We start from the raw sequence: 12,010 nt of genomic DNA on the forward strand, positions 1-12,010 counted from the left end.
CTATAGCTCCACTCTGTACCCCATCCCCCTGCCAAGTTAGTTTAAACCCCCCCCCAGCAGTGCTAGCAAACCTCCCTGCAAGGATATTGGTTCCCCTCTGGTTCAGGTGTAAACCGTCCGACTTGTACAAGTCCCACCTTTCCCAGAAGCAGACCCAGTGATCCAGGAAACTAAAGCCCTCCCCCCGCACCATCCCTTTAGCCACGCATTCATCTGTTCTATCTTCCTATTCCTATACCCACTAGCACGTGGCACCGGGAGTAATCCAGAGATTACAACCTTTGAGGTCCTGCTCTTTAATCTTCCACCTAGCTCCCTAAATTCTTGCTGCAGGACCTCATCCCTCTTTTTACCTATGTCGTTGGTACCAATGTGGACCACGACCTCTGGCTGTTCACCCTCCCCCTCCAGAATGCCCTGCAGCCGCTCAGTGATATCCTTGACCCTGGCACCAGGGAGGCAACAAACCATCCTGGATTCACGTCTACGGCCACAGAAACGCCTATCTGTTCCCTTACTATAGAATCCCCTACCACTATTGCTCTCCCACTCTTTTTCCCCCCATCCTGGGCAGTCGGAGCACTCCCAGTGCCAGGAAGTTGGCTGCTGCTGCCTTCCCCTGGTGAGTCATCCCCCTCAACAGTATCCAAAGCGGTATACCTGTTTGAGAGGGGAATGGTCACAGGGGTCTCCTGCACTACCTGCCTGCTTCTATTGCTCCGCCTGGTGGTCACCCATTTCCTATCTTCCTGTGCAGCCCTTCCCTACGGTGTGACCAACTCACTAAATGTGTTATCCACGAACCTCTCAGCATCGTGAATGCTCAACAACCCATCGTTGGTTGAGCGATAAATATTGGCCAGGATGTGAAGGAATAAGCCGTATAACCTATTCAGAAAAATACACTATCTTCTGAAAGAACTCTGGCCTTATTAAAACATGACAAACTGGGTTTGAAAATTTAGAAACCTAACGATGAAATAGCTATTAAAGCATTCTGGCTATTGAGATAAGACCGTTGTTGACCCTGAATAAATAACTTTATTGAAACAGAAGTTAAAGGGCTCTGACAAGTTGAACTTTTGGGAACGAAACAATGGTTCACCCTGGATAAGGTGTTCTATTTTACACTTTGTAAAGAAGCACATAAGATAAGGAACATCTGCCCTCGTAAAGATGACATAAAGTAAGGAACACCTGCCGTCACACCCCGTTTTTATATGGTAACCTTAGAACACCTAGTGATGAGACAAGATTCTGGCTGAGGTGGCAGTAAGGGGTGCAGTTGTCGACAGAAAAATGACTAGAGATAATTAGCTTGCATCAGTAGAAAACCTTAAAGGAAATAACACTGGAAAAGGGTATAAATATTGAAACCTCAAATGGGATAACATGTTCGCTTTAATCAGGCAAAGCGATTCTTGGCTTCAGAGGTGGCTCTGTAGTCTACCAATCTTTGTACCTCGGGGATCAAAGGTATTTGATATTGATGGATATCCTGTAGAAAACTTTAAGAACTGTAATACTGTAACGAAGTTAAGATTTGAAAGTAAGATTCTCTGTTAAAAAGATTGTATGTTTTCTCCTTTTGGAACTGTTAATGTTGCGATTGACTCACCAACTGTAAATTGCAGGTCGGTTCTTTAATAAATCTATGTATTTTTAGAATTGTCTCACATAAGACTTCTGTATCAAAAACTCACAAACTCAATCTCTGTACACTCTTTAGTGAGGCGTTTCAGAATTCTGAGGGAGTTTTCCGGACCCTCATAATATCTGGAACGTTACAGTCTAGCTAAATTTATTAAAAGTGCTATCTGGAGGACAGTAACATTCTCAGGTTGTTCTTTTCATTTAGGGAGAGATAGCCTGGTACTTTAGACCCAATTAAGCATCTTTAGGATTCAGCTACCTCAAACTTTAGTTGAAAGTGAACGTCTGAGAAGTACACCTGATCCGGGGCTAGGACTAGTAAATATCCCTTCAAGGACACCGGGGAGAATTTCCCTTGCTCTTCTTCGAAATAGCTCCATGGGATCTTTTGTGTCCACCTGAGAGGGCAGACAGGTTTAACATCTCACCCGAAAGATGGCACCTCCGACAGTGCAGCGCTCCCTCAGTACTGCACTGGAGTGTCAGCCTAGATTTTTGTGCTCAAGTCTCTGTAGTGGGACTCGAACACAAAACTTTCTGACTCAAAGGCGAGAGTGCTGCCCACTGAGACAAAGCTGACACAGAATACCCAGATACTTACACAGTACTGGGTCAAAGCTAGATGGCCACCTCATCTAGAAAAAATCGGTAAATGTTCAAAGAAGCCACGACTGTGAGACTTGCTTTAATGCAATGTGTTGCAGCGACAGATGTCTCCCCATCCAGAGACTTTGCTATGATGGCACCCGATCTGTCAAGTCACACCTCCTTTCAGTGAGACTCACTAATTCGTGCAGAAACGAATTGACTGTTTTTTTGTGCTCACCAGCAATAAAAGCAGCTCCCTTCATTTCAATAGATGTCTCAGTGTTTCTCGCTGCAGATATCACTGTTGGCATTTGTCTAACCTTGATAAGCATGCTTGCCCTTGGGCGTTGGGTGAAGCGCATAATGTGCTTGAAGTGCGATGCGCCGCTAGGTCCTGGCAACCAGACAAACGGCTTGGTCAAGAACTCCAGAACACATCACAAAATGTGGCTTCCAGGTACCAAGCATCAGGGACAGGTAACCTTGGGACTTTGACCTGCATTCCAGGGTCACAATGTAAGCCGAATCAGTACACTGCTGAGTGGATGTAACTTATCATGCCAATAAAGCGATTTGAATTGTGAATTGTGAATTGAATTGAGTGGATATGTTCAGGAAGTACAGAAACCATGAACAGAAACATTGATGCAAAGGGCCTTACCTTAAAACAGTAACGGCAAATGCTCAGATTCACTTTAAATTTTGATATTTGACTTGAGCACCCCCAAAGTCCAAAAAAAAATCCCATTGAAAACAATGTCTAAAATCAAATGAGAAGCTGCAGTGAGAACAGTGAGCCAATAAAGGCAGCAATTAACTTCTTTGTAAAACCATAAAGATTCTGTTTTTTCAGTCCTGACGAAGAGTTTCGACCTGAAACGTTGGCCCCGATTTTCCCCCAGCCATCGGGCGGGTTTTCAGGCGTGGGGGGAGGAAAATCCCAAATTTGGGGGTCCCGACACCATCCCGCCCAAAACCCCGCCCCACGTAAATTTCAGGGGCGGCGGGTACCCGCCCCACACTGGGACCCGCCGAAACCAGGCGGGAAGGGATTAGTGCCAATTAACTGCCTGTTAACAGGTAGTTAACAGGCAGCTTTTAGCCTAATCCCTATTTTGAGGGGTTTCGTGTGGGTTTCCCGATGGCTCCAAACCACGCCAGGTTAGAGCAGGCGGGCCGTCGGGTTGAACGAGTTGGAGGGGTCGCGATGTTGGCGCTCAGGTGAGTGATGGGTGCATGAGTGTAAAGGTAAGTGTGTTTGGTGTGTCTAAAGTGTGTAAAGAACTTTTACTTACCTGTACTTACCTTCACAGCCTTTCTTCCTGTAGCCGTCGGGAGCCCATCACTCACCCAGAACTTAAAGCTGAACGGCTGCGATCTGTCAAAAGTGCCAGCCTTCAGCTTTGAGTGCCGGTAAGAGTTTTAACTGAGTCTGTGCAGAATGACTCATGGTAGAACTCAGACTGTCAGTGTTTCACAGCTTCAAACAGCTGTGAAACGCTGATATTTCATCTGGCAAAAACTCTTGACAGATGAAATTGCAGTCTGTGATGTCACCTGTTGCCGGGTGGCCCTTAGTCGGCCTGCTGAGCCCGCCCAGCGGGCTCAACAAGGTCAATCAAGGGGAAATCGCGCAGATTGGCCGGACGTCGAAGTAGGCGGGTCAAAAACCCGAAAGGGGAAGTCCCGCCTTCTTCCCGACAGGTTCGGGAAAATCTACCCAGTTTACTCTGTTTCTCTCTCCACAGATGTTGCCTGGCCTGCTGAGTTTTTCCAGCATTTTCTGTTGTTATTTAAGATTCTGCTCTACCTGCAAAGGGTGCGAGGGGAGTTGGGGGGAAAAGAGATTTGGAGGACAGCTACCCTCACTTCTATAGAAGTGGACACGGAGAAGAGCCGCAAGGAAAATTGAAGACAAATAGCTTATATTTATTTTGTTCTCCTCACATACCAGAACATCTCAAAGTGCTTTCCAAGGCAAAAGGTGAGCAGCAATTAAAGGGACTTGAGGAGGGAGACAAGGCTTGCTTCAAGAGGCAGGTTGTTTCCCCCACAACTTCCCTCACACCCTTTCCCACTTTTTGAACGTGGGTAGAGAGGTGGCAAGGTGAAGTGGTTTTTGGATAAGAGTTCCAGAGGGCAGGGACGTAATGGTTGACCGGTTGGTCTCTGGTGGTGGAGAGGCCGACAATCAGCAATCCAGAGACAGAGGATGCAGGTTGGGACATGTAGCTGGAGAAGATTGCCCAAATAGAGCGGAGAACATTTAAAAATGAGGTCGAGGATCTTGAATTCGGCTAATTGCGGCAGCGGCAGTCAATGGGCAAGGAGTGCGTTAATGGGTGTCTGAAACTTTGTATGGGGTTGGAATTCTTAATTAACTGCAGTTTGTAAAGGATGGAGGTGGGAGGCCAGTGACACACATCTCCCAGACCATCAGGGAGATCAGGTGTACACATTCCAGTATACCACAGAGACAACAACAGACAGATCTTACATTTTGGAAAATCAACATATGTCTGTCTACTTTTTGTGATTCTCTCTTTGTTCAATCTCCATGGAAATCTGGTGACGTATGGACCTAAGAGTTAATCTCCACTCACTGGCCTCCCACCTCTCTCTCACACTCTTATCCCCCACCCTTTCCACTCAGTTAACTCGCTGCACCAATTTCCAACCTCCTTGTGCTGGAGGGCAGAACGGCCCAATCATAAGGTAACTCCATGAAGACCATAAGCACTGCTTCTCAGCCCTGTCATCAGGAGGCGCTCTTGAGCAATGGACAGTGACCTCCTCCCTGGCCGTGTTTAGCTTCCTCCTTCTGGTCTTGTCGGGCAAACTCGCCAGAAAGTACGAGTGTCAGCCAAGGATTGAATTCACATTTGTGACTCGCAGTCGAGGCCAATCCGCGAGCACTCAAGTATCAGCCTGCTGGTCCGACAGGTGTTTCGCAGCATAGTGCAGTGATCTCAGGATTGTGCAGCAAACGTACTATGCTTTATTTCTGCTATAAAACACTGCCCTCAGGTTTACTGCATTAGGTTATTTATAATCTTGGAAACAATATCCTGTTTTGCCCACAAGGCATACATTGCTGGGCAGTGTGTCAAACTTTAGTAATCAAAGTACATTTGTGTGCATACACTGGATACCCTTTGGCTTTATAACGTATCATGCCAAGGGAGTGCGGTAATTCTAGTAGGATAGTAGTGCGAGACAATTACATTTTCTATTAGGATGAAGTTAGTCCTAATGTGACTTAAAGATAAACTCAAAGAAGAGACTTGCATTTATATAGTGATTTATCAAGGCCTCAGGACATCCCAAAGTGTTTCACATCTAGTTAATTACTTTTGAATTATAATTATAGTCCCACTCCAGAGACTTGAGCACACAAATCTTGGCTGACACTCCAGTGCAGTACTGAGGGAGTGCTGCACTGTCGGAGGTGCCCTCCTCACCTGACATCTAGCAGGAGTCATCGGATGGCAATCAGGGTTGGAAGTCCTGGTTGATTTTTTTTTTCTCCATCTAGCCCAGGGTGCTGAAGCCAAATGTAGCATCCCTACCTACCACAGTCCGACCCGAGATCTGTCAACTCGGCATGAACATTGGGCCGAACCGTGAGACCTCCCTGGGCGCCATACAATAAGTAGTGCACACAACACCTGACCACTCGGGGAACCTCAGCACTGTCGGGTTTTTAAAAATCAGTACAAGAGATCGTTTTTCATAAGAAAGAAAGAACTTTCATTTATATAGCGCCTTTCACAATCTCAGGATGACCCGAATTGCTTTACAGCCAATAGAAAAAGAAAGAACGACTTCCATTTATACAGCGTCCTTCACGATCACCGGACGTCCCAAATCGCTTCACAGCCAATGAAGTACTTTTGAAGTGTAGTCACTGTTGTAGTGTAGGAAACGCGGCAGCCAATCTGCGCACAGCAAGCTCCCACAAACAGCAATGAGATAAATGACCAGATAATCAGTTTTACTGATGTTGATTGAGGGGTAAATATTGACCAGGACACCGGCGAGAACTCCCCTGGTCTTCTTCGAAATAGTGCCGCGGGACCTCGGTTGAGCGTCCCATCCGAAAGACGTTAAACGGAGACTTGGGCAAACTAACAGACTGGGTTAAAATACTTAAATAAAAAAAAGTTGTGGAGACGTTCTCCATTGGGCCATCCATCTACTCTGCACACTACAAAGCCGGGCGTCATATAAAATTTACTTCTCCACTTACGTGATTAGCGAGATTTCTTGTAAATTGGCAGCAGTTATAGAGCTGATCAATTCAGCCATAAATCCTGTGCGGAGCCGCTGTCGCCTGGATTATCTGTGCTGCCTCAATAATGAATCCCATCTGTCATAAAAAGAAAGGCAGTGGTTCGTTCAATTTGTGCCAACTATACATCGGGCAAAGCAAAAAATAAAATTGGAAAATAATTTCAAGAGTGCGTTCGCAAAAAAAAAAGTTTTTTTTTAATAAATCTCGACATTACGGCAGAAGCTTTTACCTCCAAGAAACTCAAGGGGTGCAAGTTCAGGTTTTGCTGGAAGAAAAGTTAACTAATTAGCAATTAGAATTATTCCTGTCAGTGCACTGCAGCCTCCTCCATCAATGTATATTCATTAAAAGGAAAGTTTTATTGGCTGTAATGTGCTGCAATGCACTGGAGCACCAGCAAGCTGCTCTGCTTAATACAGGCTTGTCACTGCCACCCGCACCCCACCCCACAACCCCCAGTTGCAGTTTTATCCAACAGCCCCAGTATGTTCTCATGCAACTGCTAACGGTCTAGTTCAGGGAATGGAGGCACAGGAGTAGACCATTCAGCCCCTCCAGCCTGTTCCACCATTCAATGAGATCATGGTTGATCTGGATCTGAACTCCATCTACCCGCCTTGGTTCCATACCCTTGCCGTACAAAAATCTATCAATCTCAGTTTTGAAATTATTAATTGGCCCCCCAGTCTCAACAGCTTTTTGCAGGAGAGAGTTCCAGATTTCCACCACCCTTTGTGCGAAGAAGTGCTTCTTGATATCATCCACGAACTGCCTAGCTCTAATTTTAATTTTATGCCCCCTTGTTCTGGATTCCCCCCACACTAGAGGAAATAGTTTCTCACTATCTACCCTATCAAATCCTTTGATCATCTTAAACAGCTCACTGAGATCACCCCTTAATCTTCTATACTCAAGGCAGAAGTGACAGGGAATTAGGAGCCACTCAGACGCACATCTCAAGTCAGGAATGGAGGCACAGCATTGGAAGACCAAGGAAGGGAAGGGTGGAGAAACAGCAAAAACAAAGGGTATTACCAGCAAAAAGAAAAAAATCCGATAGCAAGTTTCCCAAATGTTCCTCTTTTTCAGTACTAGCTATAAATAGGTTTTACATGGATAGCATTTGTTCCCACAAACTCCCTCAAGCTCTGGTAAGTCAGGGTATTTTTTTTATTCATTCATGGGGTGTGAGCATTGCGGGCAAGGCCAGCATTTATTGCCCATCCCTAATTGCCCTTGAGAAGGTGGTGGTGAGCAGCCTTCTTGAACCGCTGCAGTCCCTGTGGTGAAGATACTCCCACAGTGCTGTTAGGGAGGGAGTTCCAGGACTTTGACCCAGCGACGATGAAGGATCGGCGATATATTTCCAAGTCAGGATGGTGTGTGACTTGGAGGGGAACTTGGAGGTGGTGGTGTTCCCATGCGCCTGCTGCCTTTGTCCTTCTAGACGGTAGAGGTCACGGATTTGTAGGGGCCCAGACATATTTCAGAGAAGTATTCTACAGAGACAGCAGGGGATGTCTATGAAACACATTGACCCCTTCCACCATCGTCCTTTGACTTTACTTCAGGACTATACTGTGTACAATGTATGGCTCTAGTACTGACAGTAAGATTTGCAGTTATATTACACCTTAGCACATCTCTCAGCAAGGTAAAAAATACAATAAATTACTTTTAAATGCCGTGACTGTTGCTATGTAGGTAGATGTAGCAGCCATCTTGTGCACAGCAAGATCCAACTAACAGCAAATGAGATGAAATGACCAGTTGATCAGTTTAGTTACTGTTGGCTAAGGAGGAATGCTGGCGAGGACACTGGGAGAACTCTGCCATTCTTCGAATAGATTCTATTTCTCCAGTGAAGCACAAGCATTAAAAAAAAACTAATACAAATCATAGGGGCTGTGAGTAAATCACAAGTGTTGAAAACACTGAGAATGAGAGTCTTTTTTTTTATTCGTTTATGGGATCTGGGCATCGCGGGCAAGGCCAGCATTTATTGCCCATCCTTAATTGCCCTTGAGAAGGTGGTGGTGAGCCGCCTTCTTGAACCGCTGCAGTCCGTGTGGTGAAGATACTCCCACAGTGCTGTTACGGAGGGAGTTCCAGGATTTTGACCCAGCGACGATGAAGGATCAGCGATAAATTTCCAGGTCAGATGGTGTATGCCTTGGAGGGGAACTTGGAACTGATGGTATTCCCATGAACCTGCTGCCCTTGTCCTTCTAGGTGGTCGAGGTTGCGGGTTTAGAAGGTGCTGCCGCAGATGCCTTGGTGAATTGCTGCAGTGCATCTTGTAGATGGTACACACTGCAACCACGGTACGCCGGTGGTGGAGGGAGTGAATGTTTAAGATGGTGGATAGGGTGCCAGTCAAGTAGGCTGCTTTTTACTTAATGGTGTCGAGCCTCTTGAGTATTGTTGGAGCTGCACTTATCCAGGCAAGTGGAGAGTATTCCATCACACTCCTTACTTGTGCCTTGTAGATGGTGGAAAGGCTTTGGGGAGTCAGGAGGTGAGACACTCGCCACAGAATACCCAGCCTCTGATCTGCTCTTGCCGCCACAGTATTTATGCACACACTCATTCACTCAACTCCATATTCAGAACTTTAAAGCTTTAATTGCGGCCTCAGACTCTGCGCTATGCAGCAGCATATTCTGCAACTCACAATTAGTTCATAGTTTGAGGGCATTTCCCTCTGTTCTGTAATGATTAATAACATGTCATTCTATAGTGGACACTAGGTGGAGCTGTAGAGCTGTGTAGAGCTGTATATAGCTGTATGTATATAAGACTACACTACCCAGCTGTATGTGTTTAAGACTACACTACCCACAATGCACTAGGCTACCCACAAGGCAGTAGTCAAGATGGAAACCTCTAGAATGATGCTGTAGAAGTCCTCATGTACTGAAGTCCTCATATATACTAAATAAAGTGACTAGCTTAGAAGCTAGCTGTGTTCATAATAAGAATGTCTCGTTATTAACGAACATAACATGTTCCATTCTCCCAGGGCTTCAAATATTACATTTTTTCATCTCTCTTACCAATTTTTTAAAAATGTGCTCTCTGGATGTGGGCAATCCTCGTAAGGTGGCATTTATTGCCCATCCCTAGTTGCCCTAAGATGGTGGCAGTGGGCCTTCTCCTTGAACCGCTAAAGTCTTTGTAGAGATGCTGGCATTGCCAGCAACAGTCACATCCTGAAGAATGAATATTTAAAAAAACCAAGTATACTGGTTCCTAGACCACAACAAAGGTTTGGAGGAATTCAGAGCCAGACCAGTCCGAGGTACGAAAGAGGCATATCTTGCAGAATGAGCCTGCTGGAAACTGTAATATGTCCAGCAGGTCTCCATGGATGCGAAAGAAGAAATATTGCACGTCCTTGAGGCCCTACAGTCCTCCGAGATATCTGCGCTCCTCCAATTTTGGCCTCTTGCGCATCCCCGATTTTCATCACTCTACCATTGGTGGCTGTGCCTTCAGCTGCCTTAGCCCTAAAAGCTCTGGAATTCCCTCCCTAAACCTCTCCGCCTCTCTACCTCTCCATCCTCCTTTATGATGCTCCTTAAAACCTACCTCTTTGTCACTTGTCCTAATGCCTCCTTATGTGGCTCGGTATCAAAGTTTGTTTGATAATCGCTCCTGTGAAGTACCTTGTGACGTTTTACTACGTTAAAGATGCTATATAAATGCAAGTTGCGGATAATGTCGTGGGACCACAGAAAGATTCTCAGTCCCATAAAAGAGGGGTTCCTTTTCGAGGGACACTGGCACCAGTTCTGGGACAGGAAGAAGCTGTACCGATCAGACGGGCTCCACCTGAACTGGGATGGGACCCGTGTCCTAGCGGAACTGTTAAATAGGGAGGTGGGAAAGGCTTTCAACTAGTGAGATGGGAGGGAGGGATAAACAAGAAACGTAACCAGCCTACATATAAACAAAACAGGAAAAAAGAGCATAAGAAAGAATAAAGTAAGGGAAGACATTGATGGCAAGGGAATAAATAAAGTTATCGAACAGGAGTCTAAAAAGATGGTTAAACATAAAGTGAGAGGAAATCCTATTAAAAATGAGTTAAACTGTCTGTACAGCAATGTAAAACAGGGGAGCTGGAGGCAATCATGCATTGCGAGGAACCAAACATAGTAGGGATTACTGAGAGACGGCTACAGAAAAATCAGGACTGGGAATTAAACATTGCAGGTTATAAGATATTTAGAAAAGATAGAGAGGGAAAAGGGGGAGGCAGAGTAGCTGTACTTATTTGGGATAACACAATGGCAGTAGAAAAAAGTGACACATCTATCAGCAAGACAAAAATAGAATCCATATGGATAGAGATAAAAGATAATAAAGGATCAATCACACTAATAGGCATACTCTACAGACCACCTAATAGTGGAAGGCAGGTGGAGGAAGAAATTTGCAGACAAATTAGGGAAATGAGTAAAAAACAGAATAATAATCATGGGGAATTTGAACTACCCCGATATTAATTGGACAGAAGAGGTAGGTAAAGGGGATAAGGGAATGGAGTTCCTACAATGTGTACAGGACTCCTTTCTAACCCAATATGCAAAAAGCCCAACAAGGGAGGATTCGCTATTGGATCTAGTAATGGGGAATGAACCAGAGCAGATAAGGCAAGTAAAAGTAGGGGAACATTTAGGCAATAGTGACCATAATATAATATGCTTTAAGATGATAATTGAGAAGGACATAAGTATGACAAAACCAGGTTAATAGATTGGAGAAAAACTGATTTTGAGGGGCTGAGAATAGAACTTGGGAAAATAAAATGGGCAAAAATATTGGCAAACAATGATGTAGAACAGCAATGGGAAATATTTAAAACGGTGTTCAATAGAGTGCAGGAACAATATATTCCGCTAAAAGGAAAAAACAAACAAAACACTAATGAGACTCCATGGATGAATAAAGCTATAAGGGAACAATTGAGGGTAAAGAAAGAGGCATACATTAAGTACATAGGCAGCAGGGAAGTGCATGATAAGGGAGAATTTGAAAAGATTAGGAGAGAAGTCAAAGAAACAATTAGGAAGGCAAAGAGGAACTATGAAATTAAATTATCAAGGAACATAAAACAAAATAGTAAAATATTTTACAGGCACATCAATAAAAAATGGAAGGTTGGGGTGGGAATAGGGCCATTAAGGGACAGACGGGATAAGACCACAGGTAATGATAGAGAAATGGCAGAAATATTAATAATTATTTTGCTTCAGTATTTACCAGGGAGATAGAACAGGTGGGCATAACATTGGATGATGAGATTAGTAATGTGGTAAGTACATTTAAAATAAAAAGAGGGGATATATTACATAAACTAATCAAACTCAAAGAGGATAAAACCCCTGGTCCGGATGGATTGCATCCACTCATTTTAAAAGAATCTAGGGAAGAGATAGCAGAGGCATTACTACACATATTTAAAAATTC

Source organism: Somniosus microcephalus, chromosome 6 (genome assembly GCF_052327205.1).
Source record: "Somniosus microcephalus isolate GS21.2 chromosome 6, FLI_Smic_1.0, whole genome shotgun sequence".
Classification (NCBI taxonomy): Eukaryota; Metazoa; Chordata; class Chondrichthyes; order Squaliformes; family Somniosidae; genus Somniosus; species Somniosus microcephalus.